This window comes from Colobus angolensis, unplaced genomic scaffold (genome assembly GCF_000951035.1).
Source record: "Colobus angolensis palliatus isolate OR3802 unplaced genomic scaffold, Cang.pa_1.0 Scaffold109, whole genome shotgun sequence".
NCBI classification, from domain to species: Eukaryota; Metazoa; Chordata; class Mammalia; order Primates; family Cercopithecidae; genus Colobus; species Colobus angolensis.
In genome coordinates, this window is record NW_012111919.1 from 3,469,323 (window position 1) to 3,489,460 (window position 20,138).

The 20,138-nt window shown below is 42.9% G+C and overlaps 1 long non-coding RNA gene across 1 annotated transcript; it reads left to right on the forward strand.

The window, feature by feature from the left end:
- Positions 1-726: 726 nt before the first annotated feature.
- Positions 727-7,994, forward strand: LOC105517923. The gene is made up of 2 exons (XR_001002746.1): positions 727-1,027; positions 7,703-7,994. It is a non-coding gene; the product is annotated as an uncharacterized LOC105517923 (long non-coding RNA).
- The last annotated feature ends 12,144 nt before the right edge of the window (positions 7,995-20,138 follow it).

The following is a 20,138-nucleotide window of genomic DNA, read 5'->3' on the forward strand; positions in this document are numbered from 1 at the left end:
GCAGTTAGGATTAACTCCTTCAGAAAAGTATTTTACCTTCTGCAGCTTTTATTTTGTTCTCAGCTCTATCATAATTCACAATGTGACTTGGGACAAATTGTTTGCCCCTGTAAAGTGAGGAGATTGGATAAGGCCACCACTAAGTTCCTTCCTGTTTCTACAGGAACATTTCACCCTGCAGGACAATGAGCCAGAGCCTTGCATACCAGGGGCAGGCATTAGACCACACCTACTTTGACTGTCAGACTCATCTCCAGTGCTTGTGCCACTAGTGAGATGCACCTAATGGGGGACTTCATCCCCCACCTCACCCTGGTGTAAGTAGTTTACTGGATGGGAATTTGGGGTCCTAGAAGCCTTCATCTTAATATTTATGTACCTCCTCTGAATTGAGCAGGTGTTATAAAAGGGCAAACTGAAGCTAAAAGCTACCTGGAGAAGATGCCTGGAGCAGGGTTCAAGATCAGTGTAGCTTTTAGTCTCAGCCATAAACCATCTGAGCTTTGGGTAAGTCACTTGACCACCAGGCCTGTTTCCTCATCATAACAGAATGGAATTCTGAATTCCCTTTCTGTTGTAATAGTCTGATTGCTCGAGTTTCCCTTAGAGAAGTTTCATACCTGTTAGACCTCCTGCTGCCAGGAACTAACCTCCTGGGAGACAGGTCTTATTGTCATCCAGGCATATAGGAGGGTGTTGAGAAAACACTTGTAGTAGATGCTAGACTGTGCCATTCAAAGCTAGCTCCCTTTGTTATTGAAGAACTTATTTCCCTACATGTCAGGACTTCTGCTGGCTGATGGCCCCCCGCTGTGAGCTCTTTCAGGCATCACCCTTGGCTGCAAAAGGCTCCCTCTCCTGAGGTTACTACCTGCATCCCTGGAGGCAGACTTCATCTCATGTCTTCATCCAAAGTTTGAACAAATTGGCTAAGAGGGTGCTAGACATGCAAAGGGACTAATTTTTTTTTTAATTGAAATGTAGGAGGAGTATAGATCTCCAAGAACCAGAAGAGCCACATACATATGTAAGTGGATTCTGAAAGTGCTGAAGCGAGGGGAATGCAACATTAAGTTGGATGAGGGAGGATTTGTCAATATGAATGCACTCATCTGTGATACAGAATTTAACAACCTGGCAAGACCCCCAGGAGAGGGTTCTAACATGTTGTTAGGATGGCTCTGAAAAGCATGAAGAAACTGATGGCTCAAACCACGTAAGGCAGAAATACCAGAATTGCTATGGCAGAGGGTGGATCAAAAGTCTCAGAAAAATGAGCATGTAAGAATACTATGTACTATTTAATGTGGAAAGTCCACCATCTGGTTATATTTAGTGAGAGGACACAGAAGATGCTCTGTTTGTCAAAGCAATACGAGATATACTAAAAAAAAAAAAAAAAAGGCATCTCCCAGAACCTATTGGTGGCTGTCCCTAATAAAGAACTAGTTTCACTAATAGTAATAGTCTGATAAGATCCCCCAAATAATAAAAGTAGGGTGGTAGTGCTTAACAATCAGAAGAAAAAGAGGTAAAACTGTGGTAATGAGGTAAGGTTAGAGAGGTAAATGAATGCTGTGTCCCAAACAGGTAGAATACGTGAGTCTGGGAAACAAGAGGTAAAAGAAGAAATGGCCAATTTCATCATCATCCCCAGAAAACTACTTGTTGGAATTGGAATTAGGGCTTTCTGCTCCCACAACTCTGGGCTCTGTGGATTTAGAAAATTAGGTCTTGATTTCCAAAGGAGATGTGCTTATACCAGTGGACTTGACAAGAGTTCCATTGAACATTGAGTTTCAGCTGCTACCAGGCATTGTGGGCTCTTTGTACAAAGGCACCAGGCAAGGAAAGGAGTTGCCATCAAGTTCAGGGGCAAGTGACCTTGATAATCAGGAGAAGGTAAGGCTACTGTTTTATAATGAGGATAGGGAAAATACTTTTTCCACCCCTTTGCCTAACTTTAATGGTAAATGAACAAGGATGGCAGCCACGGCCTGAGAAAGGCATGATGTCCAGAGGCTCAGACTCCTCAGAGAGGAGGGCCTGGATCATGCCACTTAGGTAGCAGAGGTACTGATGGAGGGTAAAGCAATTGAGAATGGGTAGTAGGGATGGAGATGATTAGTATCAGTTGAGGCCTTGAGACCAGCTGTAAGAGCAGAAGCTGTAATTTGACTGACTATTGTTTTTATTGTAAGTTTACCCAGGAAAAGAAGACCCCCATGAATCCTGGAGGATCTGATGTTGGAACTTTTATAAACGGACTCTGGGTGGCACAAGAGTAGATTACAGTAGACCTAAGATTGTGTTGCTCAGACCTTCCCCTTAAGACAAGCTTATGGCTTACAGCTTACAGCCCACAGCTGTCTGCCCTGTCCAGGAATTGCCCTTGGTTGTGAAGAGCCCCCTTCCTACAAGCAGTCTTCCCCAAAGGCCAGTCATTGCAGAGGCATAAAGGCCACCCTCACCCCAACTGCAGACAATTCTGGAAGAGCATTCCAGCTCCAGGTTTCCCTGTGGGGTCAGCTGAGACTGTTGTCATTGCACTGAAGCTCAACAGTGCAAGCTGTTCCTCTACCCAGAGCTATTTGCCTTTCTTTCCTTCTAGATATTAATCCTGAGAGCACTGCCCAAGACACTTCCTGTAGGCTGCTATCTCAGAGCCCACTCTCTGTCAATCCTGACTTGCAGGAGTACGTTTAAAATATTGAGCTTGATACAAGAATTATTATCATGATAATAAGGATTATTTATATATTAGGTGCTCACTAAATATATGTTGAAGCAGTGATGAATGTCATTGCAGGACATTTTAATATGCTCATTGCTATAATCTCCTTAATGGAGTATTCATTTAACATGTCAAGCTCTAATATTAAGCAGAATCATATGAATCCTGTCAGAAAGAAAAAAAGCCTTTGAAAATCTCAGCATGATGCACTGTGTCTTCTAATGGATCTCCTTTGGCCTGTTCTATATTCACTTGCCCAACAATCCTTGACTATGGGCCTATCCTACATCTTTTTCTGGAGTAACCAGGGGAAAAGGTATGTAAATTGTATACATTTAAAGAATTTGATCAAACCAACTCTGACTAGATTAGAGGTCAGCAAACTTTTTATGTAAAGATGCAGACAGTAAATATTTTGCGCTTCAGGGGCCACATGATCTCTGTTGTAATTACTGAACTCTGCCATGATAGGGTGAAAGTTACCATACATAATATGTAAATAAAAGGGAGTTACTGTATTCAAATAAAACAGAACTTACAATAATAGGTGTTAGGTCACATTTGGCCTGCAGGTGATATTTTGCCAATCACTAACCTATGTAATATACAGAACGTAAGAAATGAGATGGCTGCTTGTCCTCCTTGAGCTGGAATTAGCTACCCTCTGTGTCATGTCCCTGGTTTCACAAATTGGCTAGTCTTCTCAATCAACAAGTATGTATTCAACCTACAGGTCCTAGGTATATAAAGGTAAACAAACATGATCCATGGCTGTTAGGGGCTAATAGAGAAGCAGAGGTGAGTCATGGTGGTACAGTTCCTTAAATATTACAAAGGATCCATGAAGAACAGAGTTCGGTGAAGACCCAGAAGAAGGGGTGACAGATTCTTCTTCCAGATTCTTTGAAAGTCATGAAATAGCGTGGTGTGTCCATGGGCCCTGCACACTTGGAGGTTTGGTGATAAGGGGGGGTCTGTGATAAGAGACCCAGCTGGAGGGATAACTAGAGGTCAGAGCCATGGGCTTTATCCTCAATGCAATGGGAACAATTGAAGGGTTTTAATCAGAGAACTAGCATGGTGAGATTTGTGTTTTATAAAGGCTCCTCCGAAAGCAGATTGCCGGATGATTGGATGGGATCAGCAAGTGACCATAGTGAAACCAGAGCACTTATCATTTTCTGATGTTACAGGCAACCTACTTTTAGATTAAGTTTATTGTTTATTTCTATTTGTCCTTGCTAGAGTACAAACACCAGAAAGGCATAGATTCATTCTGATTCCCCAGTACTGTTTTTCAAGGGCCTGTAACAGTACTGGGCAATAGTAGGCACTTAATATGTACTTGTTGAGTGAATATAATTAGTAAATTAAAGGTTTCTTTCTTTTTTTTTTCTAATGTATATTTTTAGAGACAGGGTCTCACTATGTTGCCCAGGCTGGCCTCACACTCCTGGGCTCAAGCAATTCTCCTCTTTAGCCTCTCAAGTATTTGGGACTATAGGAGTATGCCTATGCGCCCAGCAGTTTCTCTTCTTGTGGTAAGAAAGAAGGTAATGTAATTCCAGTTTCAGTTTTATCAAAGGGCTGGAAGCAGAAAATATCTTCAGTAAATCGATTCACAAATATTTGGACTACAAGAAAGGCTATGGAAGATCCAAAATGACATAGATTAGCACAAGCAAAGATTCAAACTGAGAAACGTTACCAGTTCCACAAAGGGCAGCTCCCAAGAGCAATGCGCAAAGGAAGAACTCTAGGCTAGGAATATGGAAATCTGTATTTTTATTTCAACCCTGCCACTTATTTACTATGTGAACGTGGCCATGCATCTTCTTACTCTAGCTCCCTATGGAATGAGACTGTTTCTTACTTATCTCAGCCTAACTCAGAGGATCTAGCCCATAGTAGATGCTCAGCACACTTGTGTTAAGTGCCAGCTACAGCAGGAGTTAGGAGTGGACTCATGGTTCACAAAGTTGAAAAGGCAAGGCTCAGAGGATGGAAGGTAAACCCAATAGGAGTAAACCATCTCCTTTCACCTTTAATGACACAAAATTATGGCCAGGGATTCCCAGCTGCACCCCATCCAATTATTTCCTGGCTCTGTGGAAATTCTTGACAAGCAGATTTTTTACTGTGGGCAGAAAAATTCAGGCCCAGCTCAGTGCTCCATCTATAAGCCGGAGTCCTCTGAGAGAGGAGGCAGCTGCCTCCTGCTGAGGTCTGACACCCTCACTACAAGAAATGGGCTCCAATCTTAGCCAGGCCAGCACTCCACAGACACCATGGATGATCTCAGATCCCTGGAAAACCCTGACTTTAGTGAGTTTAAGGAGTGCTTCTTGAAACCAGACTATTTCCCTCATAGGAACTAACCAGGCCCTCTCTTCAAAGCTCTTCCCTATTTAATTTTCCACCATCTGCTTGGGTCTCTGTTCTGGAATAACACTTTATAGGCAAACTTTGCAGTGAAGGCCCTTAAAAAGGAAAGAGAGACTAAATATTTTAGAAAAGAAAGAACTCAGAAGGCAAGAATCAGAAATCTTATCCAAACTGGTAGTGAAAAAAGGGGAAATTAACTTTTCTATTTTCACGAAATCTCTTACAAGGTTGGGCTTGACCTCAGTACAACTTGGGGAAAAATCTCCGGCTGTCCTTCAAGAAGCCAGGCGTGAGGAAGCATTACCTCTATTTTCTTTAGTTTGTTTTCTTCTGGAGCGGAAACAATGGGCAGGGGAGTGAGATTCAGCAGGAAAGTGGGTGCACCTTCGGGCTATCCCATGAGCATGATTTCTTGTGTTTATTACCACTCCTCAAACACTTATCATGTTGGGCACTGTAGATATAAAGGTGATTTAGACAAAGACTCTGCCTGAAGGAACTCACAGTATACCAGGGAAAGGGAAGCTCAGCCAATTACAACACAATATGCCAAATGTGTGCTGTCATGGAAGCCTTGACACGGTGCTATGGGAACACCAACTCTGTATGTTTCCCAACCTGCATTGAATTTTTAGACCAGGTCTGGTAAGTTGGTGGGTTTAGTGCATCAGAAATCACTCCTTTGGAAGAATAAGGAATCTGGTGGGAGAGCTCATTCTGAGGGAAGGATGATGAAGGAAGAATATGGTGAAGTTGGTCCTACTAAGAAAACCTTAGCCATGGAAGGATAATTCTGAGTACAGTCCGGTATCTGCCACTAAAGGGTGAATGGAAGAGATGTAATGGGGAAGTACAAACCAGACTAGATACTCCACTTAAACATGTATGAATTGCTGGGGGCGGGCACATGGCTGAGGCACTCTCACTAGTGTAGTGCTGGAGCTGGCTCCTACCTGCTCACCAGAGCTGACTGCGTGCATCGCTCACCAGTGACATCACTACGGTAGCTTGAAATCAGCCATGGTGGGCATATTTACACCATAGAATTTGGCAAGCCCTATAAATCAGGACTATTTTGTCCCACGGGGAGCTGCTTAGTAAACATTTGCCAGCATATGACTCTCAGAATATAATCAACAGGCCGAAAGACAAGAAGATCTTATCTCCCAAGCCATTCTAGACCATAGTACAATTGGGCATGGTGAAGTTCCAATACAAGTGTTCTGAAAATGTGCATTGCAGAACACTCATCTTGCATACTTTATGTGCTTCTTGGAGTTTATACTACGTACTAGCATATTAAAAGTTCTGAGGAAGTTGCATAAAGAAAGCTGCTTAATTTTTTTAATTTAGAGCAGTGCTTCTCAGACTTCAGTGTGTATACGATTCACTTGGATTTTGTTAACATTCAGGTCTGGGGTGAGACTTGAGTTTCTGCGTTTTTAAGAAGCTACCAAGTGATGTTGATACTGCTGGTTCAAGGACCATACTTTGAGAAACAACAATGTAGTATTCCTTATTTAATGATGGAATCTAGCATGTTCTTGTTAATCTGTGTAACACATGTTGGCATTCTGCAGAAACTTATCCTTGGAGTACACTTTGGAAACATTTATAAAATAAGCACATGGTGGTATATGGGGTTGTGGGAGGTATAGACAGGCCCTGGTGGAGATTACAGTGTCCTCAGAGCACGATGGAAGCTGTGGGGGCCAAAGGAGCAATAATTGACCCTGGGGAGACCACAGTTTTCAGAGAGACAGCAATGGAGCTTGGTAGAAAACACTGCCAAGACAGACGTACAGATGGAGACCTATCCAAGGGCATATGTGAACCACAGTGAGACATGGCATGGGAAACTTCCAGAAAGTCTTGGTGGGAATGTTTGACAGGGAGCTGAGTTTCTGCATCATGCAGATGGTGGTATAAGCAAACAAAATATTACACGTTACTGTGAATATTACCTAGTTTCTGCCCATAGGGTAGTGAAGGCAGGCCAAAATGAATACATTCTCTCAAAAAGAATTGGCAACAGTTTATAAGGGGTGACATGTTCTCTTGGAAGATGAGTAGAACCCCATTAAGCAAAGGTGGAGTATGAACCAGGGAAGGAGAAGGCCAGGAAAGGATGGTGTATGTGGTACAGGGAATGTGTTTTGGTTTCAAGGATCAGAGAAGGCAAAGGTATGCAGGGGACAGGCCAGATAGGGTGGAGCTGGGTCTCATGCACAAGCTCTTTTTTCTACCTAGTGTCTGATTCCTGTGGAACCAGAGGCAAGTGCTGTCTGGAGCACAGTGGGGAGCTTCGCATTCTGCAGAAGGCCAGGCACCTGCATGAGAGGAGACGCTAAGAGGATGGGGTTGTAGGGAAGGCAATGGGAGGAAAAACTGATTCCTAAGGAAATAAACTTTTCAAAAGAAATCACCTGAAAAGTCAGGGGACTGAATTATATTTAATGATTTGACATATTAGTTTGGCCTTATTGCTAAAGACAAAATTGCCTTTCCAAGGGAGACTCACCAGTATAATAAAACTGGAGGCAGTAGAAAGGCTTTCATTGGTTTCACATGGAACATGCTTAGGCCCAACAATTCAGCGACAGCACCATCAACCCAGATGGGGGTTGTGAGCAGAGTCCAAGATAGTCAGGAAGAAAGGAGAACGTGGGAGGTGGCGAGTGTCCACTGTAGCACCACTCACCGCTCTAGTCTGAGGACAGCCTGCTCTGTTAAAACATCTGGTCCTCCTTCCCAAAGACTGCAGTCCCACCCTGTGTTATGTTTTGTTCTGTGTATGTGTGTGTATCTCTCCTGCTAAATGCTGAGCTTGCTAAGGAAAGGGACCTCATTTTGTGAAATAAAAGATATTTACGAGCTTCTGTGCTATGGTCTGAATATTTGTGTCTCTCCAAAATTTGTATGTTGAAACCTAATCCCTCATGAGATGGTATTAGGAGATAAGGCCTTTGGGAGGAGATTAGGTCATGAAGGCAGAGCCCTCATTAATGAGATTAGTGCCCTTACAAAACAGACCCCAGAGAGTTGCCTCCTCCCTTCGGCCATGTGAGGACATACTGAGAAGAAGGATAACTATGAACTAGGAAATGGACCCTCACCAGAAGTGTCTGATCTTGAACTTCCCAGCCTCCAGAACGTTGACCAATAAATGTTTGTTGTTTATTAGCCACCTAGTCCATGGCATTCTGTTATAGCAGTCTGAATGGACTAAAACAATCTGAGATTTCAAAAACGTTATCTCCTTCACTTCTCATAGCAGCTTGTCAAGGTGAGTATGATGTTCCCAAATTTACAGGAAAGGAAACCAAGTTTCAGAAAAAATAAGAGGCTTGTGAAAGTCCTATAGAAAGGAGCTCTAGCTCCCAGTTCAGCGCTTGTCTGCAATATGATAGCTTTCCCTTATTCAACTCTGTATTCCCCACAGAGCTTCATGCAGACACACAGTAGGCTTGTAAGACATGACTCAGTGAGCAATATTATGTCTGTTCATCCTTCATCCAGAAATTGTTTCAGAATTGATACCAAATGACTAGAGGGATATTGAAGAAAAAGATATTGCAAACTCAGAATCTTCACAATGAACTTTACAATTTGGATTTTTACCAATTATATGTAGCTTTTACAATTACAGGCCATTCTTTCAACAATGATTTCACTAGGGTTTCACTGATAGACACGGTCTCTGCCCACAATCTAATAGCATCGAGGATCACATAACAAGCCTTGGGCACTGAGCTTAACATCTGTTTCCATTTCAAAGTCTCACCCACAATTTATCATCTGCCTCTCTGTCCATGTGAAATAAAGTCTGTACTTGTATCTTCTAAATCAAAATAAGCCTTAAAGCGCAGGTGCCATTTGAGTTTCTTCATTTATCTGTGGTCAGTTTTATTTGACCTCTTTATCTTGATGAGCTTAAGGCTGTAGATTTTGGGGCAAAGGGACTGTGCCTTTGGTGAAAGCCCAGAGCAATGTGCTTTTAATAATAAACAGCTAAGAGGGAGGGTGGAAATAGAAGATTAGACTCCGAGATTAAAGGGGTGAGTACTGCCAGAGTAAGCACGGGGTCAACTCAGGTGGCTGATCACTCTGGCAGTGCAGAGAAGGGATAACTACTTTAATCCGGGCATAACCAGGGCATCTTCACAGAAAAGACAATATCTACGTTAAGACTTAAAGATCAAGTAGGAATGGACAAGAAGAAGTAGGAATGTGTGCAAAAACCCAGAGAGAGCAGACATCACGGTGAGGAGGCAAGTGGTTCAGGACAATTGGACCTGAGAGTCTGACGGGAGGAAGTGTCAGGAAAACACCGTGCTGAGCTGTTGGATTTAATAGAGTGAGCAATGGAGAGTCAATGATGGGTTAGACAGGGAAGTGGCCTGATCAGATTTTTATTTTAGAAATATTACTCTGGCTGTGATGTGGAAATTGGTTTGTAGTTAGAGCAATTACGAGGGGGCAGGGTGACTAGAGAGGAAGCTGCTACAGTTGTCCAGGTGAAAGATTATTGTGCTAAACTGAGCAGAGGCAGTGGAGATGGCAGAGAATGGGCAGATTTGATAGTTATTTGGAAGGTGTTAGCAGTAGAATTAGGTGAATAATTGGTTGTAGGGATAGAGACATGGTCAAAGATGACTCAAGGCTGGTTGGCTTGAATCACAAAGAACCCAAGGTGATGTCATTCTCTGAGAGGGGAAGGTACAGGGAAGAGGAGAGTTTTCATTTTAACTCACACTGCTTGGGAATAGAGAATGAAGAGGAAAAGTTCATTTGTGTAGGAACTGAGGTGTCTGTGGGAGAGCCAGAGTGCAGGAGGTAGCTGGATATACAGGTCTGAGGATCAAAGTGAGAAGAGAGAGCTCCAAAAATACGTCAAAGAACAGACCATAAACATTTCTAGGACAGGCTTAGCTCAATGAGCCCTTGAAGGAAGCTGAGAAAGAGAGGTCAGAAGGAGAGGAGGGAGTCCAGCGGGCCGTGGCAGCCGTAGGGCCAAGGGGAGAGGGCAATTCAGGAAGGACGGGTCTGCAGGCAGTGCCAAGTGTTTCACCATCCCATGTACTTCTTCCCTGTCTTGGGGCTTTTTCACTTCATTGATGTCGCTCAATTATGTGGCTGAGGGAGGTTACAGGGAGCAGGCACTGAGAGTGATCTGAACCCCCCTGGGACAATTGTGGTACCTGGTGATACAGGCGTGACATTTTTTAAGTACCTATGATCCACATTTTATAACAAACTCAAGATGCCTGGGCCAGAAAATGACCAGGGGTGAAGGGACAACTGGAAATGTGTCATCTATTGTATTTATTCCTTGACTGATTAAAACATGTCGATAGAGCGCCTATTGTATTTCAGGATCCGCTAGGCTGTAGGCTGCAGTGATACGTGAAGTATAGTCCCTGTTATTATGAGGGAAGAAACAGGTTTGTGTTCCAAGTTTACAGAGGTTGATAGCAATTATTTAAATAATTATATTAATTATATCTGTTGGAAAGAATACAGAAGAGAGGTATCAAGTACCATGTGACTGTGGAACAGAGGGTTGAAAGTCATTTAGAAGATCAGGGAAGAACTCCTTGAAGAAGGAACATTGAATAAGTGCAAATTGAAAGATGAGTAGGTCATGGGGTGCATGCTAACTTGTCAAAGAAGGGGAAACAGGGCTTAGACAGAAGGAACAGCCTGACTGAAATATCTCACGCAGGAGGAAGCCCGGCACGGGGGAAATGAAAGCAGCTTCGTGTGTTTGGAGCAGAGAGAGCTGAGACAGAAAGATGTAAGGGGAGCTGAGGAGGACGGCAGGAGCTAGACTTGGCAGGACATGGCCGGGTTTATTGGGCAGGTTAATAATTTGGGAAGGATTTAAGCTGGGGAGTGCTGTGATCAGAGTTGCATGAGAAAATTCACTGTGGCTGCAGGATGAAAAATGGACTGAGGTGAGCACACATGGATACAGGGAATCCACATGTGAGTGGCTTTGAACACCTAAGTTGTGCAGCTTTTATTGTGTATCTACTGATTATAGCAACTGTTGGATGAGTTGAAGAGGATGCAGGACATGTGGGTGGGACAGTAAATGTGGGAGAGGTATATATATGTTCTTTAAGAGGCTGAAATCTTTTTTGGAGCTGAAGTCATGAATCCCCAAGAGAGAAAATAAAATTGAGAGCTGAGTGTGATGAGTCAGAGGTTTCCAGTTGGGAGGGACCAGTGTGGCCTGGAAGAGTGAAAGAAAGAGTTTAAGTGGCAAATAGAGAGGTTGGCCTCATGCACGAATTCCCAAGGTGGACAGCATGAGTGATGGGGCTTCCAGAAGGGTCGAGGGTGGGGAGCAGGAAGAGCACATTCTTTCTTGGAACAGGACATTGCAGGTCTCTTTTCCCAACCACCGGAGGTGACTCCCCTGTCCACACAAAATTCTGGAATTGTCAGGCTTGCTTGATTATGTATTAATTTATGCATTTATTTATTTATTTGAAAATGGACATCTCTGAGGAAGTTTTCTTCTTCTTCCTGTCATTTCTCAGCAGAACAATCAGCTTTGCAAAGCTTCAGATTTTAGGGATGATCATGTTTCTTTCCTCCCTGGAAAAGAACTGGAAAAAACATTTGCATGTTTTTATGAGTCTTATTACATAGCTTTATGACTTGTACATGTAATAATAGCAAGCCAGACGTTCATGGTATGTGTCTCCAGAGAAGTCATCATTTGACCATAAAAATGTAAATCCATTTGGAAAAACACAGACCAGTTATTGAAAGTGAAGCCTGCAGACCATGTGCCCCCGGTGATCAATTAGCAAAAGCCCAGGGACACACATCCTCAGCTTGGACAGACTCTGCAGACCATCTGGAAACAGGCGATGCTTAATAATGCAGAATAATAAAATCAGCTAAGTTCCCATTTGCAAATGAAATAAATTGAAGAAAGTGATTACACTGATTTACAGTGCATGAAAATATTTTCTGCAAATTGGGGGCAGGACTGGGGCTAGAGGCTGAGGAGTGGGGAAACATGGTCACAGATTCCTGTGCCCATTTTGTGAATCCTAGGTGAAGCCAGACTTTTGAAAATATGAAACCACAGATTCTAGGTGGTTGATTCTCTCTGCAAAATTGACCTGTCAAAACCCTCCATGAATGACTGTACTTTCTCTGACAAACAGATATCAATATCTAAAAATGCTTCCTGCAATTTATTTCCACAAAGCAGTAAGATAGTTTCAGACCAATAAGAGCTCACTAAGTGATATTCTCAGCTCTGTCACCTCTGCAGCTATAACCAACTAAATGAAAAGGTAGGAGAGATAAAACAAAAATCAGGGGTCACCTGCTATAACCCAGTGGGGTTCTTTATTCTGATAGGGCAAGCTTTACTCTTTTCTTGTTTCATTAGCTTTTCCTCTTAAAATCTTATAGGTCTTTCACAAGCAATTAAGACCATTATTTGTTTGACTATTAAACAGGGAACCCAGAACCTGGAAGTTTATGTCACATACAATTGAGAGGTGGTTTAGCTGGAAGAACTTGGCTGGGGAGCAGAGGAGGGCAGAGCCTGAGTGTCCCATATTGTAACTGCCCCAGTTCTGGCGCTGGGTGCATGTTAAGTGTTTGTTGCTCCTCCAGCAGTGCTGTGCTCATTCTGCAGCAAAACCTGGCAGAGATTTCTGTGCTGGGTTAGAAGCAGCAGCAGCTTTTCTGGGTTTGTCATATTGGAAGCAGAAGCATTTTATCAGCCATCCAAGAAATGTGTTCCTGCTACCCCAGCACATTCTCCTACTTCTAAAGTTACATCTAACACCATTTCTCTTTCTTTTATGTCAATCAAATATCTAGCAAACCTAGATTGGTGTGGCTAGCCTTCTGCCATATGGTTTGGCCGATGCGTTGCCTTGCATGTGTGCATATGTTCATGTGGGAGTGGTGATGGGTGTGGGAGGGTTGAGTCGAAGGAGACTGGGGGAGGAATAGGGTTGAAGTAGCAAGGGTGGTCCTTGGGGCATTCTGAACTGGGGAAAGAACCCTGGTCAGTAAATCGCAGAGGAAGTAACTCACATAAAATTCCAAATAAGATGAGTGCAATGCACTTTGAGGCTCTGTAGGAGGAGAGAGATCCCTGTGTCTTGGGAGGGGCTGTGGTGGTGTGGTAATGTCTAGGTTGGACCTTGAAGATGAAGGTGGAGGAAGGAGGGGAATGAGGGAACCCTGATGGTAGGGGAAATGTTGGTCTCTATAGAGGATGCTGCAGTGTACCATCCATATACCTTCTGTAGGACTGGGGATTTTGACGGCTAGCAGCTTATAGCTGAGTCTTACACCCAGGCCCAGAATTATCCTCAGCTGAGGAGAGCTACCTGTTTTAACATCGCACCCCCTTTCCAGGGGGTATCCCACATCCAATGGCTGGTTGATACAGAGGTTAAAAGGCCTGATACCCCTGTCCCAATATGGGAGAGTTTGGCGGGACCATCCCAGCTCCTGAGCACCCCGTGGGAGGCCTTTGTAATTGCATCACAGTCTTCTGGTGGATTCTTTGTTCACTCTTTTCCCAGTGTTGATCCTGACAACATCATGTCCGGGTATGAGGCCAGACTGTACCTTTCAGCAAAGGGTTTGCCGCTGCTGGCTCCTGGGGGTGGGAGATAGTGCCTTCCAGGTAAGGGCCTACTGCACTCAGAAGAGCCCCCAGATAATGGCATCTTAGCAGCTGCTACCTGGCCAGGCAGGGAGAAACACTTAGAGTGGAGAAAGAGAGAAACGTGGAAAGGAGTTAAGGCCTAAGAGGAAAAGGTGAGAGAAAGAGACTGGCAGTTCTGGAGGTCAGAAGTACTAAATGAATCTCACTGGGCTAAAATCAAGATGTTGGCAGAGTTGAGTTTCTTCTAGAGGCTCTAGGGAAAAATCCATTTCCTCGTCTTTTCCAGCTTCTGGAGGCCACTTGCATTCCTTGGCTTGTGACCCCCCCCTCTGTCTTCAAGGAGACCTTCCTCCCTCAAGGTCCAGCTGGGATGCTTCCATCTCTCTGGTTCAGACCTTCTCTTCCATTTCTCTCTTCCACTTATGAGGACTTCTGTGATTACATTATGTCCACCTGAATAATCCAAGATAATTTTATTTTAAGGTCATTGATTAGCAACCTCAATTCCATCTGCAACCTTAATTCCACTTTGCCATATAATCTAATATATTCACAGGTTCTGGAGGTTAGAACATGAACATCTTTGCAGGGAGCATTGTTCTGCTGACTCCAAGAGGTCTATGTTATTTCTGTCTTCATAATACAATGAAAAGGAAGAATAGGGACTTGGGCCCTTGCATCTACTTTCCCAGCATTGGCCAGTTGGACTGGCCATTGACACAGCTGTGTGTTCAGCACTGTTTCATCTCCCAGATTCAAATAATGTATATAGGCTGAGGTCTCCCAAATCCTGATCCTCAAAGTGGATGATCTTTCTGAGTTTCATCGACTTAATGGAACTGTCACTGAATACATTTTCTTGACTCTCCCAAGGCACCATCTTTATTGAGTCTGCTTGTTCGTCCCTCTGTATCTCTCTCTCTCTCTCCATCTCTCTCTCTCTCTCTTTCTTGTCACTACTCCCTGGGGGCTAAAACATCAAAGTTTTTTTTTTTTCATGGATTACCTACAGTCTCTTACCAAGTATTTTTTTTTTTAAGAATTACCGTTCTTTTTAAGGGTAGCAGGAAGTGGGGGATAAAGAAGGGTTGATTAATGGATATAAGAATATAGTTAGTAGGAATAATATCTAGTGTTTGGTGGTGCAATAAGGCAACTATAGTTAATAATAATTTATTGTATATTTCAAAATAACTAGAGGAGTACATTTGAAATGGTCCCAACACAAACAAATGATAAATGTTTGAGGTGATGGATATCCCAATTACCCTGATTGAAACATTACACATTGCATACTTATAACAAAACATTGCCTGTACCCCATAAATATGTATAACCATTATGCATTCATAAAATTAAAATAAAAAAGATTCTGATGCCCACATCTTCTCTCCTTTCTCACTCTCACTATGCCGCTCATTATCTTTTCCTGATCTACTGTATAAGCCATAGCTTCTGACCAGGCCTGCCTCTCTCAAAACCCCATTTCTTACATCAAACCTTCACAGATGCTGTCAGAGCAGTTGCATAGAAACACAAAGTTCTAATTCTGTATTTGAAATATAGTTGTTACCTGCTTTATAAAAATCAAAGTCTAACTCATCAACCCATACACATCATTTATCTTTAAACTATCTTTCCATATTTATTTTGTCCCACTACCCCTAGTTCCATCAAGGCAATGCTGTCATGCTTTACTCTCTGTATAATTACTCATACATGTGTCTCCTCCAGAGTGGGGGTGGTGTCATTCACCTCAGTATCTTCTTTATACTGAGTAAGAGTATTCATGGACACTCAGCAAATATTAAAACAGCCACTAAATTCTCCCTGTGGTTTGCATTTTTGCTGTCGTCCCAGAACAGCTTAGAGCAACAGCAACTACCAAGTAGTCAACAAGACCCGGCTGAGAGCCTCTGTGCATCTTGGCCACCTCCAGCCACTTTAAAGCTTCTCCCTCTGATTGCTCTGGGGCAAAGCTGCTCCCAGTGTGACCAGAACTACCAATTAAAATCAAGTCAGAGCCTTCTAGTTTTTAGCAACAACTGCCAAAAAATGGCTTTCAGGCAACCATATCCTTTATCCCACTGTTCTTTTGAGTCAGCCCTCTTGAAATTTCCCTTTTCTAATACTCTGCTTTTCAAAGAATTACCTGGTGTAGTTTTCTCAAGGTCGGATGAATAAACCATAGCCAAAGGCTGAGGTCAGCTGTGTCCAGATGTTGTGAGGAAGAAGGTAACTCGACTCAAAGTCTTTTGTCCACAAATCTCACCATCTCCTACTTGTTCTTGGATACAGGAACAATTCTAAGATGCAAGGACAGCTTATTCCTTCTAAAACTATTTTCTTATTGAATTAACTCATTGGGCCTCAGCTTTGCAGGGGTCATGAACAACTTTAAGTCGTATCAACTTTTTGACAATTTCACAATATGAAACTGTAATAATTAGTTTCAATTTTTTCCTGTTACAGTTTTAAAAAACCCTCTAATGTCTATGTTATATGTACTTTATAACGCATCCTTGAGTTAATGATGCTTACAAGAAGTGCCCTAACGTTTGCATTATTAGTCACTCATCTTCAAAATATATTATGTCCTTGGCAGATTTTTGTGTCATTTTTGGATGGTTCTGTGAATATGCAAATTATGTCATCTGTGATATAGGTTTATATGACAACCTCTGACCACAGGCCCTTATAACAAAGTGCCATAGAAATAGCATATGGTGTGTAGGGCAAGTGGCTGTGGAAGAACAGGGGTCCCTCATTGTCCCAGGTGGGGCAGGTGTATATATCAATTACACTTTCGTATTCTCTATGCCTGAGAAAAAATTCAACAGTGGAGCAGCAGAGGTTAGAACAGAGGACAGAATGACGTCTCCAAGACCAAGTGCCCTAGGCCAGCAGAATGCTTGTCAGCTACCCCCAGCATCGCTCATGGGCTTCTTCTAGTTTACACTAAGAAATGTGTAGAAAAGATCATTAAAAAAAAACACCACCACACAACAGCCAACAATTCTCCCACAAAGAAATCTGAGACTGAAATACAGGCAGTAAATCTTGGGATTTGGAGATCAGGATCTCTGTGCTGCCCCACATTTCTCTTCTTTTTGAAATGCTGAAAAATATTGAACCTCACTGCTGTGTAACAATGCACTTAGTATCACACAGGTGTTCTGGGTGCTCTCTCTCCTCCATGTCCTCCATCAAAGGATCTGGGTCAGGATTTTCCCATTTGCTGGACAAGAGCAAAGGTTCAAGGCTTTAATGACAGACTACAGCTCTGCAAATACTCCTTCAACCTGAAGCTCACCCTGTGTCCTAACCCCCGCCCCCACCTCTCTTCCCAGTGATTGGAGAAGCTTAAGGAGATGGACCCTAATCTTCTATTGGTGAAAACCAAAGGCGTCTGAGTCTTTGGGAACATGCTTGTCACTCTGTGATGTTTCTCACATATGTTCTGTTAGTCAGACCGACTTCTTTAAATTCCCCATTTAAGTCACTCCTAGAAGCTTAGACTTGTCTGAAAACATGATTCAGGTTTTGCTGGATTGATACTTACAGAACTATAAAACCCCTTCTCAAAGAGAAAAAGTGATGAAAAATACAGGCCAAAGGAGTTTTCAAGGGTTCCCTCACAGCAGAATCTGATTTTAAGCTGGATTCTTAGTATTTCATGGACCCAAATCCAATGTACTTGGTCTCATCCCTTTGCAGAGCCCCAGAGTAAAGAAAAGTATCATGGAGGCCTTGTTAAGCTGTTGGGAACCAAGAGAAAACACTTTGGGTTTTGCACAGTCCCTGGATTAGAAGCATGCAGCGCTGAGCCTGCTGGGTTGATAATAAAATCAAGCCTGGGTAGCCCTTTGTGAGGCTCTTCTCAGGGGCAACTATCGAATTCTCTCTCTGCCCAACCCCTTGTGCTTCTTGCTAGGGGGTTATCTCCAGAGCACAAGTGGGAAGGTGGTCACATTTTTTCTGGCAGCTTGCGATTCTTCTACAGTGCAGCTGGGGGCCCTTTGGGTGAAAGGCAGTAAACAGATCACCTGGTGATGAATGCTGCCCTTCTGACTGGCTGGAACCTTCTTTCCTGCAAAGCTGCCTACAGTCTTTAGGGAAGGCAATGAATGGAGCCTGCACGGGAAGCATGAATAATCCCAGTCTATTTACTTACAAATGTGTAAAGGTCTCACGCAGCTCAGGATGGTTTTGAATAAATATGCTGCTCTCTCGAGATCAGCAGCCCTGTAGATCTGGAGACAGAGGCTTGCTACTCCCCAGTGCTCAGCTCATACATAAATAAAAGATGCTTGTTGGTTCAGCTGCCAAATGTGACATGGTGATGAATTTCCAAGGGTGTCACTCAGGAAGGTGACAATTGCAATGCTGATGGGCCTGGGGAGGCAGACTACAGCTAAAGTATCTATGTTCATGGGTCTAGCGCTAGTGTCCCTTGTGGGATGGTGACCTAAAATTCTGGTCACCAGCACAGCCTGGCTTTCTCACATATCTCACCTAGCACACACTGTAAAACAAGGTGAAGAGGCTAAAAAGACCTCGTGCACTAGACACAAAGGAGAAAGAATGAGAGTGAAGACTCCATCTTAAGGCTTACACAACAATGTGATAGTGTGTATGAGGCCATCTTTTCTTGCCAGCAGTTCTGTCCCATCCCATCCCTATTCTCTTTGGTGAATTCTCAGAGAGTTTTTCTAGTGGACATGATGTGGCAATAATCCTTGCCTACAATTTTTCAGTGCCCCCTGTGTACTTACAGGATAAGATCCCAATTTAGGAGCATGGCCAAAAAGTTCTTCACGATCATGCTGTCTCCCTCATGGCTCCATCTCCTACCATTCTCTGCACTTCTGCCATAATGAATCTCTTCTTACCTAGGCACATCTTGCACCTGCTGTGTATTAGTCAAGGTTCTCCGGACAAATAGAACCAAATGGATATACAATAAACCCTTAAACAACACAGGGTTGAAATGCACAGGCCTAGTTCTACTCAGATTTTCTTCTACCTCTGCCACCCTTGAGAGAGCGAGACCGACTCCTCCTCTTCCTCCTAGCCTACTCAATGTGAAGGTGATGAGGATGAAGACTCTTATGATATCTGCTTCCACTTAATGTGTAGCGAATATACTTTCTCTTATGATTTTCTTAATAACATTTTCTTTCCTGTAACGTAATTTATTGTAAGAAGCAGTATATAATACATACAACATAAAAAATGTGTGTCAGTTGTGTTATCATGAAGGCTTCTGGTCAAAAATAGGTTATTAGTTACTAAGTTTTGGTAGAGTCAAAAGTTATACATGAATTATTGACTGCACAAGGGGTTGATCCCCCTCACCCCAACGTTGTTCTAGGCTCGATTATATATTAGTAGATTTATTTTAAGGAATTGACTCACATGGTTGTGGGGGCTGGCAAGTCTGAAATCTGCAGAGAAGGCCATTGGGCTGAGAATTCAATCAGAATTTCTGTGTTACAGTCTTGAAGCTAAATTCGTTTTTCTCCAGGAAAGGTCAATTTTTGCCCTTAACGGCCTTGAACTGATTGGATAAGGCTTACCCATAGTAAAGAAAGTAATCTTCTTTATTTAAAGCCAACTCTTTATAGATGTTAATTACATCTGCAAAATACCTTTACAGCAACATCTAGACCAGTGTTTGACCAAACAGCCGGGCACCAAGCCTAGCCAAATTGACGCATACAATTTAGTCATCACATGGTGTCCGTCTGCTCCTGCATACTATTCTCCTTGTCTAGAACTGCACCACCACCTCACAGAATGCACACTCTTCTGCCTGTTGAATGCTTATTCATTCAATCATCTCTTTCTCTACAAAGCTTGCTCCTCACAAAGGAAGAGTCTGACACTCACTCCTCCCTTTCCCATATGTCCTTTATTCTTTCGTCATAGCACTTAGTGTATTTTATAGCAGTAGCTAACTTATTAAGTTAGTCTTAAGTTAGATTACTAGCTCCTTGAAGGCAGGCATTTTATCTTTTTCATCTACGCATTTTCTACTCTCAGCCCAGGACCTGGACCTACTACATGTACTATACCCACTACACCTCCTATAGTAGGTTGTCAATTAATATGGGATGAACAAAGGATTTATCATTACAATCCACTAATAAAACCTCCCATTTGGCTAAGTTGTAATGTAAACAATCTGTTCATTGATTTGGCTTTGACTTTCATCATGAACAGTGTACAACCCAATGCATCTCTGAACTATCTAGAAGATATCAGCCACTCAGTCTGCATAAATTTGGGATCAGTTTGTATTCAAGCCCTAGGCTACTCCCTCTGGTTCGCTCCCAGTTCTGCAGGGAGGAGGTCTCT